Source organism: Artemia franciscana, chromosome 1 (genome assembly GCF_032884065.1).
Source record: "Artemia franciscana chromosome 1, ASM3288406v1, whole genome shotgun sequence".
Classification (NCBI taxonomy): domain Eukaryota; kingdom Metazoa; phylum Arthropoda; class Branchiopoda; order Anostraca; family Artemiidae; genus Artemia; species Artemia franciscana.
Window position 1 is genome coordinate 23,962,938 of NC_088863.1, and position 15,971 is coordinate 23,978,908.

General features: G+C 34.3%; 1 protein-coding gene across 1 annotated transcript in view; it reads right to left on the bottom strand.

Annotated features, from left to right (window-relative positions):
- The window catches only part of LOC136027209 (uncharacterized), a 119,866-nt gene that overhangs the window by 12,508 nt on the left and 91,387 nt on the right, over window positions 1-15,971 (bottom strand). The window lies entirely within an intron of this gene.

Genomic DNA, 15,971 nt, shown 5'->3' on the forward strand with positions numbered 1-15,971 from the left:
AGTAAAGAGCGGGGTGTTGAGGAGCGGACAGCCCCTTTTATGTACGGAATAATTTCTGTTCGTTTTAAGTTTTAATGTCGCTTGTTACTTGCAGCTAAAAATACTTGTTTTTTTATTTAATGCAAGTAAAAAGACAGCTTACTTTAAAAAAAATTTCAGGATAGAAACTATTCAACTTTGATCTTTAATCTGCCATTTTTTTTAACTAATTAATATTGACCGTGTTTTTGTTTTGAGTTTATCTGGTCTGCTTAGATTTCTAGTGCATCTCCATAGGTACGATAACCAGCAAAGAAAAAGAAAAAACTAAAATTCTTTCTTTGTCAACACAATCTGCTCAAAAGGGTTTAATGCCAAGTTTTTTTTGTCAAATGTTTGACAAGGGTATAATAAATGATAAAACTCACTTTTAACTAAGCATTAGGAATTTGATGAGCAAACGTACCAGGAATACTACTCAAAATATATTAATAAATTTGCTTGTTTAGCTTAGAATTGGTTTAGTTGAAAATTACTTTCCGGGTTCCATTCAACATTCTGGATCCACGATGGTTGGAATCAAATATCAGACTAGAGGCTAAATATCACTGAACTAAACGTTAGTTTTTTAAATTGCTCGTCTGAATTCAGTACACATACAATGTGAACATGCCCTTTTTATTGTCAAAACATAAGTAAATAAAATATGTCAAATTTAATTGACATGGCCTACTGCTATTTAACAAAAAACTACAGATAGTTTAGTGTATTTTTATTCCTCACCCGAATATGCTTATCAATGATCAAATTAAAGGCCGGAATGACAAACGAATCCTCGTAGCTCTTAAAGTGAAGAAACTTAAAAAAAAATGAAGTTATTCTATTTTGACTAGCCTTGACGTCTAACATTCTTTTGTCAAAACCTAGATTTATATTTCAGTGTCCCAAGGACATAATTCCTAAGAAATTAAAGTGCATTAGAGACTTAATGATGTCAAATAGTGTTAAGTTATTATTACTATCTGCTGGCAATAGAAGGCTAAAAGCAATGAAGAGCAATGAGCAATGAATAGCAATGAGATTCATTGCTCGGTCGGTTAACGTGAAGAAACATGATGTAAGGAGCTCAAAAATATAGATAACAGATGTGGATCTGTTTTGCCGATCCCGTTTCGTGTTAGCTACTGTAATTAAAAGATACCATGGTTCTTAAAGTGAGTTTCATAAACTTTTCACATATTTCATATATTGTTGTCTCCTTTTCTACCCCTATCCCTTCATCTAGGACAACATAAATTTATCTTTCCTTGCTTTTTCTGAAGATATCTTACAGTGTGTGTTTTGTTCCAAAGACCCTTATGTTTTTATTATAACTTTTTTGCCTTATAACTTTTTGACTAGAAAATATATCAAAAACCCATTTTTATACTAACTTCATCTTATTTTGTTAGTTTTTTCAAAATTTATATTTGAAGATCACCGTGTAAGAAATAGAAAAGTCTGAAATAGAAAGAGTCCTATAATATAAACAGTATTTTTTTTCAACTAGGCTAGTCATTTTCAAGTAAAATAACGTTTTGCTCTTTGTATGCACCTAGGATTTTCTAGTGGAATACAACAGTAACGGAATCAAAACAGAATTATGATAGCAATAGGTATCTCAAAAGAATCGTCTTATTATGCTGATCACAAACCAATAAGATTCATCAAATTTAGTTATTCCCATTAAAGGCTATAAGCCTGAGAAAATGTGCCTGATTTTAGAGAAAAGAGGGACATACCCCCTAAAATTAAATGAGTCTTAATGAAAATGTGGCAAAATAAATATCACACCATTAGATTTAGCATGTCGAAGAATCCTACTTAAGAGGTTTCAGACTCTGATTTTCCAAAAAAAAAAGAATTTTGCTTTTTTTCACCAAAAAGAAAAATCTCGGATGCGTATTATTATTTATTATTGTTATCGGGGTGATCGCAACGAACCAGTAGTCGTAGATGATCAGGACAGGGATTATTCAAACGGAAATTAAAGGTTCTAGTGCCCTTTTCAAGCACCGAAAAAGATTGGAGGGTAGTTAGCCTCATCCCACGTCCTATTTTCTGCCAAAGTCGTTCGATCAAAATTTTGAGCCTCCGATACTGTTCAGCATAGTTGAAAGGTCCCATAACTGTACTTTTAGAGATTATATTACCCCTACAACCAATTGGGAAATTTCATTAACTTATGAAATTTACCCATTGTTTAGGTATAATATTTGTTATTGGGATGTATGCACACATTTTTATGGGAGGGAGGTGGGTGGAATTTTCTGCTGGGAGATTTTCCAAGGGTAAAATTTTCCACGGGGAGAAAAGTCTCTGGGGGTGAACTTTTCGTGGGAAATTTGACGCTGGGAAGTTTGCCTGAGTTTCTTTATGAAATTATTTCTATTCATCTTACTTTCTCTTTCCCGACTCAATATTACACGTGGAGATGTTAATGTTAATTGCCCGAAGGAAATTTTTACCGAGATTGCATTGTATAGAACATCTTTCCGTGGATGGTGACTAGATTTTCAGGCATTATTTAAAAAACCATCAGAGGTTAAATAAAAAATCCAATGAAAGTAAGGAGTGACATTGAAGCTTAAAAATTCCCCAGCAGGGGAATTACCCCTGTGTTTGAGTATTTTACTCGGGATCACGGTAATCATATTTTTCTTCGCAATCATACATTATATTTAGAAGAAAACAACAAACAGCCTGTTCTATGAGATTTTTTATTTTTATTCCTTTTTTTCAAGCAGCGCAATTCGATACTTAGTATTCAATAGTATTGAATACTAAGTAATTCAAGAAGCGTACTAAAGAAAAAGGAGTAGGCCTACTTCAATCGATGAGGATGAAAATTGGGACAACTGATTTTTAATGAGTTTGATTTAATTTTGATTTGTAGAATATAGTTCAAGTTCTCGAATTGAAAATTTTATCGAATTTCTAGTTTTGACTAAAGATTATATCTTCGTTTTAAGATCTTACTAATCTCTTTGGCTTTTATTTAGCACAGGACCTGTTTCATGTAACTATAAGCCTCAAATGTGATTTTTTTTCAAATCTTCATACCTATTCCGAAAAAGTTACAACTTTTTTTCCAGATTTTCAGCTCAGTGTGGGGTAGGGGGTGATTCCTTCTTGTGCTTACTAACTTAGACTTGCTTAAAGGCATGATCTCACTATTTGTCATCACAAGAAAAAAATTAATTTTTTTGTGCGACAATGCCAAATTTCAGAAGTTAACCTTTGGAGTCGGATCATAGCAATCCATTAGGTATTGCAAATATGGTTTGAAGACCTTTAGAGGGTTAGAAGGTTGCCTTCTAAGTTAGAAGTTCAATCATGCATCTAGGACTTGTGCTTATTTTTTCCACCCAGTTTCATCCCGATTCTAGGGTTACAGGGTTAGAAGATCTTCGAAGGTTAAGCCCCTCGAAGCAAGGTGCTCAAAACAAGTTTTAATGCCTTTTTAGACACTTATTTTTCAATTCAACAGGGGGAGGGAGAACAAAACTAACCTTCTCCGTCTGTACGATAGTATTGAGCTGCACTGCTACAAGGCCAAAATAAAACCATCTTGATACCCTAAAACGACTATAAAACGTCATTAAGGCCTACAGGAACGAACCAGTTAAATATTTTTGATGAAAAATTTAATAGTTTGTGATTTGATAGAATATATGATTTTCTTCCCTTGTCAGCAGTCCTCCCCCTCATATTTTTTCTTTCACATTGCTTTCCCACTCTTTAGCTCTCTTCCCTCCAGTGGTTTCCTTTAATGGTCATTTTAAATTCTATGCTCTATATTAAAGGTATGCTTCCTTAGCCTTTTTTTAGCCTTTAAACGGCCAAAAAGAGCTTTTTTATCATAATTTTTATGAGAAAAGAATTATTTCTCATAAGAAATTAATGACGTTTTATAATGACTATAGAACGTCATTACAGCCTACATGAACGAACCAGTTAAATATTTGTGATGAAAAATTGAATATTTTCTGATTTGATAGCCTAGATGATTTTCTTCCCTTGTCAGCAATCCTCCCCCCCCCATATTTTTTTATTTCACATTGCTTTCCCACTCTTTAGTCTCTTCCATCCTACGGTTTACTTTAATGGTCATTTTAAAATTCTATTCTCAATATAAAAGGCTTTTTTAGCCTTTAAACGGCCAAAAAGAGCTTTTTTTATCATATTTTTTTTATTTTCAGAAAAAATTACCCAAATACAAAATCACATACAGCAGGAGGGACACGCTGCGTTTGCCGGAAGTGTGCAGCGTCTAGCGCGAAATGTAACTTTGTGGGTGCAAAGAATAATGGAGTTAAAAAAAACTGGCACTCCGAAACGTAATGCATGTGGAAAAATTCGGGCAGCCCCTCAGGAGAGAGTAAAGACCCAAGATCCAAACTCACCCATGCCCTTAGATCAATTGTTGCATATTGTTTTTTGAATCGACACTCTAAATCAAACATCAAGGGTGGTGGGGTCTAGGGGCTAATTGGCCAATGATGTAAAATGTAGGTTATATTGGCTTTATTGTGAATCCAAAAGACCTTCGAAAAATATAAGTTGTATATTTTTCTCTAATTACTCGCAATATTATTTTTCTAGTACCGAGATTTAACTAACACAAAACTAAATCAATTATAATCTTTCATGGAATATTTTTAGCCAATCAGAAAAACATTCAATAAGCTGAAAATCTCGGTATCAGTAAAATCATAATGTGATTACGTCTTAAAAACATTGTACTGTACTATAGTTATAGTACTACAAGTACTTTTGTAGTACTTTTATAGTATTAAAAATTTTCTTGCTGATACTAAGCGGCTTATTTTTTAGTTACAACTGTCATTTTCACTTGATTTGAGTAAATTGGCTCTAATTTTGCCCCCTCCCCCCATCCCCAGGATTTTGATGAAATTATGCCACTGTTCTCTAGTAGTGTTTTTTCTACCAGAGGCAAGATCGCAGTATCAAGTTGCAAGAGCTACTTGTTTTCCATAATGCAAGTCACTATTATAAAGTAACAAATGATCATAAATCCTAAATTATGCTTATAGCTTCTTATAGCTTATAGCTTCTATGACTTACATATAAAATGTAAAATCACATATAATATAAAATCCAATTATTATAAAAATTAGTAAATATAAAATCATATACAAAAGAAAACTATTTTAAAGTGTTTCGACACCCATCTCCCCATCGTCTGCATTATTGAGTGCGGTTCTGGTTGTCTTCAGCTCAACAAGGGCGTCCCGCATATTCTAAATAGCAATCATTAAACGCTAGTTTAAAATCAAGCTTTCTTTTCTTTCAGTTCTAGAATATGACTTTTCTTAAATCCTGTGCTTCCTTAACTGAAATCACATGAAGAATTGACCTTTTAAACATACGTTGGCCTACTTTTTTTTTTGCCACAACATTCAATAGAAAGCTCCTGCATCTTTCCAAGCATAGTATTTGGATGATGTATTGCCATTGGCATAGTAGGTTTTTTTTAGGATGGGTGACTGGGCAGCCAGTAGATGGAAATTTACCAAATTTTCTCAAAATTTAACTGTATAATCACTGTTTAGGATTTATCAATGGCAAAACCGATTCTTCTAGTGAGGACCATGCCCCATCCCCAGCCCTTAACCAAACTAAGTACGAATAGGAACCATTATACGAACAACGCATTTGAAAACAAATGTCTGAGTTGCGTTGAAAAATTTATGAAATTTTCAACTAGAGATCCCATTAGAAAGTGTCTTAGCTCCCTGGATCCGGAACTCTCTGTTTGAAAAAGAAAGAAATCACACAAAGTTTGAAAGTGATTTACAGTACGTGATCATGTATAGCTCTACTTGACAAAAAAAAAAATTATCTTAAACCTGGGGATTACTCGACATTACTCTCTTAACACTGAAATAAAATTAAAAATTGACTAAATTTTAATTGAATGAGTATGCTGGATGGCTTCATCAAAATATTTATTGCCATAATTTTGGGTTTCTTGAAATAAACCTTTACTCTTGGAAAGGCAGCATAAGACACAAATAAAACAGTTACAAAGAAATAACATACGGAAGTCAAGGAGGGTCAAATTGCATGAAGATCAGAATCAGAACCCACATAACACGTGAATCAAAACCGCCAGCTGTCTCTGTCGAAACGCAAACGACTGTGTCTGCTCTGGTCGGAATTTAAAATTAGAGTTTCAAAGCACAATCTAAATATCAAATTTCATTAAGATCTGGTCACCCTTCGTAAGTTACAAATGTCTCATTTTTCCAAATTACCCCCCCCCTCCCAACACCACCAAAAAGAGCAGATCCGGTCCGGTTATGTCTGTAAAGTATCTTAAACAGGTTTTTATTCTTTCCATCCAGTTTCATCCTGATCTGTCTGCTTTAAGTATTTTCTAAGATTTCCGGCTCTAATTTTTCAGAATTAACCCCCCCCCGAACTACCTCAAAGAGAGCGAATCCGTTCCATTTGTGTCAATCATATTATTTTTCCCATCAAGTTTCATCCCGATCCCTCCACTCTAAGTGCTTTCCAAGATTTTAGCTTTCCCCCTCCCAACTCCCCCCTCATTGTCACCAGATCTGGTCAAGATTTAAAATAACAGCTCTGAGACACGATATCCTTCCAAAAATCAAATTTCTTTAAGACCTGATCAACCGTTCGTGAGTTAAAAATACTTCATTTTTTCTATTTTTTCCCAATCAACGGGCCTCCTACTCCTCCCCCCCCCAGATAGTAAAATCGGTAAAACGACTTTTTCTGATTTAATCTGGTCCGGTCCCTGATACGCCTGCTAACCTGGTCCCTTTCATCGTCCTAGCTTACCTGGAAGTGCCTAAAATAGCCAAACCAGGACTGACAGAACGACAGACAGCCCGATCGAATTTGTGATTGCTATATGGCACTTGGTTAATACTAAGTGCCATAAAAAAATAAAAACTAAAAATAAAGAAGAAAAATAAACTAAAAAAGAAAAAAGCTAAAAACTAAAAAAGGCAAAAAACTAAAAAAACTAAAAAGAAAAAAAAGAAAAAAAAAGAAAAAACTAATCAAAGAAAAACCAAAAAAAGAAGAAAACAAAAAAACTAAAAAACAAAAAAAAAAGAAAAAAACTATAAGAAGAAATAAATGAAAAAAATGAAAAACAGAACAAACTACAAAAGAATGGAAATAAGAAAAGAAGAAAGTAAAAAAAAGAAAATGGAAAAACTAAAATAAAGAAAAAACTAAAAACAAACCAAAGAAAAACTGAAAAAGAAAAAACAAAAAAAGAAAAGAACTACAAAAGAAAAACTAAAATAAAAAAAAACAAAAAAAGAAAAACTATAAAAATAAAAAAACTAAAAAGAAAAAAACTAATAAAATTCAAAATTAAAAAAAACTAAAATAAAAAAATAAAAAATAAAAAAAGACGAAAACCAAAGAAAAAGAAAAAAAATATTAGACGAAAGAAATAACTAAAAATATAAATAAGAAAAAACTAAAAAAGAAAAAAAAATAAAAGTGAAAAAACTAAGAAAAAAACTACAAAAAAGAAAAACAACAAAAAAGAAAAAACCGTAAAAAGGAAAAAATGATAAGGAAAAAAAAACTAAGCACAATGGCAATCATTTTAAAAAACCAAAAAAAGAGGTTTCAGTTTTTTTTCTCTCTCTACTACTCTATCTTAGTTAAGTATTCAATAATTCTTTTTTTGAATAATAACTATTAAAAAATTGAGACTATTTCAGTGTATTAAGTTGCTTAAAATGTAAAAAACTGGTAATTGCACAAATATTTCAATATATTTTGGCAATGGATTAAAGTAATTCGAAACCCTTAAAACAGAAAACCCAAATTATGAAGTTTATTAGAAATTGTTGAACTTTAGAATGCTTGGTGCTCAAAGAAAATTTGTCCAAGTGTCAATTAATGTCAAAAAGAAATTATCCTAGAATGTTACACCAGGACGAAACCCTCTAGCAACACAAAACCAGGCTTGTGGTTCAAAGAGGAAGGACAGATTAGGAATGTTTAATTTACGTCAACGAAGGCGTGTCGCGGAACCACGAGAGGAACGTTAAACTAGACTTGCAGTTGGCAGAGAAAGGGGAAAAAGAAGGCTTGTCGAGGAACTACCAGAGCAACAAGAAACCAAACTTGATACTGAAAGAGAAAGTAAAAAAAGAGGGTGTTTCGAGTAACTACCAGAGCAACGTGAAACCAGGCTTGCAGCTGATAGAGAAGGTAAAACAAATAAGGCGTGTCACTGTATTGCAAACGCAATGCGTGACTAATCGACTGGAATTCAAGTGCTGCCTTTCCAATGATAATAGCTTGAGTAGCGTCGTTTGGTGCTCAAATCGAAAATCAAGATCAATTTATGCTTACTTTCAAATTAAAGGACAAATTTATCATAGAGCAGAGTCCCTTCTACCATTCTCAGGTGAAAATCATAAATTTTTACAACCGTACTTCATCAGTGATGGCAATTCTGAATTGAATGCACGTTACCAAATTTCTTCCAACTTTGAAAGGACTATCGTTTCCCAATTGCAACATCTTTTCCACGATAATAATGGTTAGTGCGCATGTTCAAAACAGCAATCAATATGATGCTTACTGATACTCATAAAATTGTTATATCCGCTGACAAAATGCCCACTGGCAAACATGTGCGTAGATACAATGCTCGAACTATCGATGAAGTGGCAATCGTTATTGTCGGTGATCAGTTTTTACCTCGAGATAATATTCTTCACAAGCGAAACGCTCAGTTGGTAAAATTGCTGAAACTCATCGACGCTACGATACCCTACAATATCCTATCATTTTTTGGGATGGAGCCGACGGCTATTACTTTAATAATAAATTGATAGATCCATCCACTAACAAACAAACGGACAAGAAGTGCAGCACAATGAATTATTATTCCTATAGACTAATGATTCGTCACAATGAAGATAATTATATTTTTAAATGCCGTCAATTGTTTCATCAATACATCTTTCATATGTATGCAAATATTGAATCAGAACGTTTGCTATTTATCCATCTGAATCAGACCAAGCTCGGCTCTGAACAACACATTCATTTGCAAGATGCAGTTGTAAATGACGGTAATACCACTAACGTTGGAAGATTAACAATTTTACCTTCGTCACATGCTGTCAGTCCCCGTCATATGCATGAATACGCTCAATAAGCTATTGCGTATGTTCGTCTAAATGGTGGTCCGGATTTATTTATTACATTTACATGTAATCAATCTTGGGACGAGACAAGAGCTTTTACTTCAAGGACAATCGCCGGCTCACAGACATGATATTACGGCCCGTGTCTTCCAGCAAAAGTTGAAATCACTGATAAACTATACAGTTAGACTTCAAATCGTTGGCTCAGTGCTATGCTGGATGTACTCAGTGGAATGGCAAAAACAAGGATTACCCCACGCACATATACTAATCTGTCTACATGATAAAATTACCTCTAATAAAATTGACGATTTGATTTCCACTGAAATACCTGATGAAAATGTCGATAAGGGCTTAAATGATATTGTGGTGAAAAATATAATACATGAAGCTAGTGGTGCACTGGATGAAAAATCACCATGCATGGCCAAAGGAAAGTGCACAAAGCAATATCCTCATCTTTTAGTACCCAACACAATTACCGGTAATGATGGGCACTGGATGAAAAATCACCAAGCATGGCCAAAAGAAGGTGCACAAAGCAATATCCTCGACTTTTAGTACCCAACACAATTACCGGCAATGATGGTTACCCAGTATATAGAAGAAGATCTACTGAAGATGGCGGTAAAACAGAAATAATAAAGAAGCATAACGGTACCACCAACGAAGTAGATAACCAGTGGGTTGTTCCATATTCTCCTTTATTATCAAAAACATTTAATGCACACATAAACGTTGAATACTGTAACTCCGTAAAGGCAATCAAATACATATGTAAATACGTCAACAAAGGCATCGACATGGCAGTTTTTGGCTTGCACTCCAAAACCAGTGATATCGATGAAATCATACAATATCAGGCTGGAAGATAAACAAGCAGTAATGAAGCTGTTTGGCAAATTCTTTCATTTCCAGTACATGAACGAAGTCCAGCTGTTGTTCACTTAGTGGTACGTTTACAGAATGGTCAACGTGTTTGTTTCTCGGAATCCAATGTGCAACAAAGAGTCCTAAATCCGCCGGTACAAAGTTAACTGCTTTCTTTTCGATATGTCAAAATGATTATTTTGCAAAACAACTGCTGTATACTGAAGTGTCTTTGTTTTACACGTGGAATACTAAAAATAAATCATTTGAACGTCGAAACATGATAAGTCAGTCGATGGCCAGCCTACCATCTTCAAAGATAACATGATAAGAAGACTCTACACCATCCACCCCAATCAACATGAATGCTTCTTTCTCCACCTGCCTTTGGTGAATTAACCCGGTCCGATGTCCTTTGAGTATTTCAGAACTATAAACGGTACTATACATGACGCTTACCGTAGTGCATGCCAAACTCAAAATTTATTGGAGAATAACCAACACTGGGATAACTGCATCAATGACTTGTGCGAAACGTCAACTCCAAGTCAAATTCGTGTATTCTTTGGAATCACACAAACAATTTGCTCTCATTCAGCTCCTACAGAGTTATGGAAGAAATATAAATCGAAAATGGCCGAGTATATATTCCATCAAAAACTTTTAGAGACGTCAGATATGACTTTGATTTTACATCAGAAATTTATAACTACACTTTAGTTATTATTGAAGATTTGTGAGTATGTATGGCAAACAAACCTCTTCAGGATTTGGGAATGCCTTTACCTAATCGTAACGTTGCTGATTTGACGTGTGTAGAATTGGATCGTTAATAAAGGTTACCGCACGAGTGATCTATTTTCGTATGTACAAAAAAATATTTCTAAGTTAACGTCTGAGCAAAAACAAGTGTAGATAACAACGCTGGAGAAATCTTCTTTTTGGACGCGCCGGGAGATATTAGTAAAACGTTTGTGATAGAATTGATTCTGTCATCAATTCGATCAAAAAAATGAGATAGCGTTGGCAATTGTGTCGTTCGGAATAGCCAAAATAGCCGGAATAGCCGGTAAGTATTGCAGCAATGCAAACTTATTAATTGGGACGAGTGCACAATGGCAGACAAAAAGTCACTCGAGTCTTTGGAGCAATCATTGCGATATTTGCGAGGAAATTCGAAATCCTTTGGCAGCACATTAATATTACTTGCGGGTGATTTCAGGCAAACATTACCCATAATACCTAGATTAACCCCTGCGAACGAAATGAATGCCTGAAAAATTCTAATTTATGGGCACACGTAAAGACATTAAAATTAATTATAAATATGCGTGTCCGATTGCAAAACGATGACACTGGTGAAATATTTTCAGATCAATTGCTGGCAATTGGAAACGGAAAGCTCCCAGTAGACACAATTTCAGGACGTATGCAACTGCTTGCTGAATTCTGTAACTTAGTGACGTCAAAAAATGAATCGGTTGAAAAGGTATTTCCGAATATTCTAACCAATTATAAAAATCATAAATGGCTCAGTGAACAAGCAATTTTGGCAGCCAAGAATAAAGACGTCCACGAAATCAACAATATTATTTTGACCAAGATTCGAGACCAGGAAGTAATTTACAAGTCAGTCAATACAGTTCTGGAACCAAATGAAGCGTTTAATTATGCATCTGAATTTATAGAGTCCCTAGATCTCTCAGGGTTTCCATCGCACGTACTACAACTAAAAATAGGCGTAAACAATAATACTGTTACGAAAGATTAGCCCACCAAAGCTTTACAATGGCACGCGACTTGCCGTAAAACAACAACAATGGAAAACATAATAGAGGCAACAATCTTGACAGGGCCTCTTGAGGCTGAGGTTGAATTTGAAATCTTTTTAACCCATATTAACAGAATATTATCATCCTTTTTTCCCACTAGCTACAGGATTGGAAGCAACGAAGCTTGCAGTAGGCATGTAGGGTTTCACATTTTTTATTATTTTTTTTTTTAAGAAGAAATGTTGAAAAAGCTTGTGTTTACATTTTAGTCTATGTTTACGATTAATTAAAAAAAAAAAAAATGCGAACATATTTCTTTAGCTTAGGATTGCTTACAATCCGAGGAAGGGCAGAACAAAAAAGCATATCGACACCTACAAAACAGCATCAGGGGACCCAAATGTTATTACAGGATCTTTCGAATCAATCTTATGAGAAGATCTCTACTCTTGTATCCAACTTACATATTGTGTTTTACTCTGCGTTCCAGAATTCCCTCAGTAACCAAATAATTGTAATTGGTTACTTTTATTCTTAAAACCTACCATTTATAAAATGTGTAGATACATTTTAGTTATTTCAGAATTCTTTCAATATTAGCCGACAAGGTACATGTATAGCAAGTTTTATTTTTATTTATCTTCTTATCTGGCTTAATAAATTCATAAATCTTTCATAAATTCGAGCATTAATTGTATTCTTGTCTGCCAAAACAGATTTTATTAAACAGTAGATGAGCCTAGTTTGCCTTTGTTGTATCTACTTTTATCAGAGCCAGACGTGTACACACACTATTTTTTTTATCTCGTTTCCTTAGAATTTAGCATGGGGACTCACCAAAACAAACCAGTTGACTAGGAATTATGTGGGTACTTATCTGTTAGCCAGTACATATTCGAGAATTTAGATCTATAAAATAGGTCAATAACTCGTTCATTTCTGTTTATATGCGAAGACAATTAGCTTCGGCGCAATGAAAAACTATGTTAGAGCTATATTTTGATAAATATGTAGCTGGTGTTTTGGTTAAATTATGCTACATTTTACATCCAGTAAAACTATACTTAACCCTCCCTACCCAATGTGCAATTATAAAGCCAAAATTATATTTATCCTATCAATCTCCCAAGAGTCTCAGTTGTTTCAAACCCGTACCTGTAGATCTGTGTACTAACTAACAGATAAGTACCATTATGTGTATAACCGGAAATCCTGACATATGGGGAGGGATAGGGGCTAGGAGCCCAAGTCATTGGGCTTTCAAAGAGACTAAAATAGGTTACAGGTTAGATCCTAAGCAGATACGTAGAATTTGTCGAATGGATGAAACTTCGGTTACAAATAAATACTAGACATTATATACTTTTCGACTGTGTCATTATTTGCGCTCAATTTAGTCTCACACAAACATTATTATGACTTCTATTTTATCATTTAATAATATTATCTAATACCAACGGGTACCTTAGAAGGCCATATACCATCCGGAACCTATAACAATATGGGATAAATGAGACAAGATTTCTCAATGTCAATTCATACATAAAATTTCAAAGAAAATTTTGTTTACTCATATTTCATATTTTGTTTTGGCTTTAAACCCCTCTTCAAATTAAGAAGAAATCTACCTTTCAGGGTCGGGGTATTGCACATCAATAACCAAAACATCAAACAAGCAGCCAAGAACCTTAGGGGGGCATGATATCATCAAATTTTTCAAGATAGGGAGTTCAAAATAAGAACACAGCAATACACTTTTGGGTTGTTTTCATCTTAAGATGTATGCTTTTTCCCATTGTGAAAATCTACTTGTTGCCTTTTTATACTATTTACTATTAAATCAGTTAACATAAAATACAGCACTTTCTTATTTGAGTAATTAGGACACAAGTGATTAATCTCAAGAAATTTATGACAGACACATAAAAAGAGGAATTGTACTAGCAAGTAAAACCTGCTCAGGCCAAAAACGTGTTTTTATTGCGCTTGGAATTTACCAAGTGACATATTGCGATGGCAATTTCTGTCGGTCTGTCTGTCCTGGTTTTGCTGGTTTGGGCACTTCCAGATAAGCTAGGAAGATTAATTTTGCACGCGTATCAGGGACCAGACAAGATTAAACTAGAAATAGTCTTTTCCCCGATTTGACCATCTGTGGGAGAGGGCGGCCATTTAATTCGAAAAAATTGGAAAAAAATGTATTTTTAACTGACGAACGGGTGATGGGATCTTAATGAGAGTTTAAGATTTCGAAGAACATTGTGTCAGAGCACTTATTTTGAATCTCGACCAGATCTGGTGACATTGGGGGAGTTGGAGAGGGAAACCTGAATTCTTAGAAAACACTTAGAGTGGAGAGATCGAGATGAAACTTGGTGGGGAAAACAAGCAGAAGTCTTAGATACGTAATTGACATAACTGGCACATATCCACTCTCTTTGGGGGGGGGGGGTTTGGGGGGATGGGGTTATTTTGGAAAAATTTTGAAAAAAATGAGGTATTCTTGACTTACGAACGAGTGATAGGATCTTAATGAAATTTGGTATACAGAAGGACCTTGTAACTCAGGCCTCTTATTTTAAATCCTGACTGGAACCAGTGAAATTGGGAGGAGTAGGGGGACTGGAAATCCTATATAACGCTTAGAATGGAGAGATCGAGATGAAGTTTGGTGGGAAGGACATGCACAACTCCTAGATACATGATTGACATAAACAGAACAGATCCACTCTCTTTGAAGGAGTTTTTTAGGGGGGGGGGTGATTTGGTTAATCTGTAAAAAATTAGAAAAATTAAGTATTTCTAACATACGAATGAGTGATCGGATCTTACTGAAATTTGATATTTAGAAGGACCAAGTAACTCAGACCTTTTCTTTCAAATCTCGACCAGTTTTGTTGACGTTAGGGGGAGTTGGGGGAAGGGAGAACCGGAAATCTTTGAAAACGCTTAGAGTGGAGGGATCGGGATGAAACTTGGTGGGAAGAATAAGCACAAGTCCTACATATATGATTGAAATAACCAAAACTGATCCGATCTCTTTGAGGGAGGTAGGAGGGGGGATATTATTTGGTGATCTGGAAAAATTAGAAAAAATTAAGTATTTTTAACTTAAGACCAGGATAACGGATCTAAATGAAATTCAATATTTAGAAGGACCTCGTGTCTCAGAGATTTTACTTTAAATGCTGACCAGATCCCTTGACATCAGGGGGAGTTGGAGGAGGAAATTGTAAATCTTGTAACACGCTTATGGTTGGGAGATCGTGATACTTGGTGGGAAGAATAAGCAAAAATCCTAGGTACGTGATGGAAATAACCACACCAGATTTACTTTCTTTGGGGTAGTGGTAGTTCAGTAAAATTAGAAAACTGGGGTATTTTTAACTTACAAACAGGTAATCACATCTTAATTTTAACTTGATATTTAGAAGGGCCTCGTGTCTGAGAGCTTGATTATAAAGCTCAACTGAATCCAGTGACGTTGGGGTGAGTTGGATGGGGAAACCAGAATGCTTGGGAAACACTTCGAGAGTAGAGATAAGGATGAAACTTGGTGGGAAGAAGAAGCACATGTCCTAGATACGTTGTTGACCTATACGGACCAGATCCACTCTCTTTGGGGAGGTTGGGAGGTGGGGGGTGGAGGAGGATTAATAAAAATTAGAGAGGAGAGATCAGGATGAAACTTGGAGTGGAGAGATGAGGATGAAACATGGTTGGGAAAATAAATAGAACTACTAGATAATTGATTGACATAATCAAAACGGAGGTGGTGATTTGGGGGTGATTTCTAAAAAATTTGAAAAAGTGAGGCATTTTCAACTTACGAACGAGTGATCAGATCTTAATGAAATTTGTTATTTCGAGTGGGAGGAAAAGAATATACATATATATATATATATATATATATATATATATATATATATATATATATATATATATATATATATATATATATATATATATATATATATATATATATATATATATATATATATATATATATATATATATATATATATATATATATACATATATATATATATATATATATATATATATATATATATATATATATATATATATATATATATATATATATATATATATATATAGTAGACAGTAA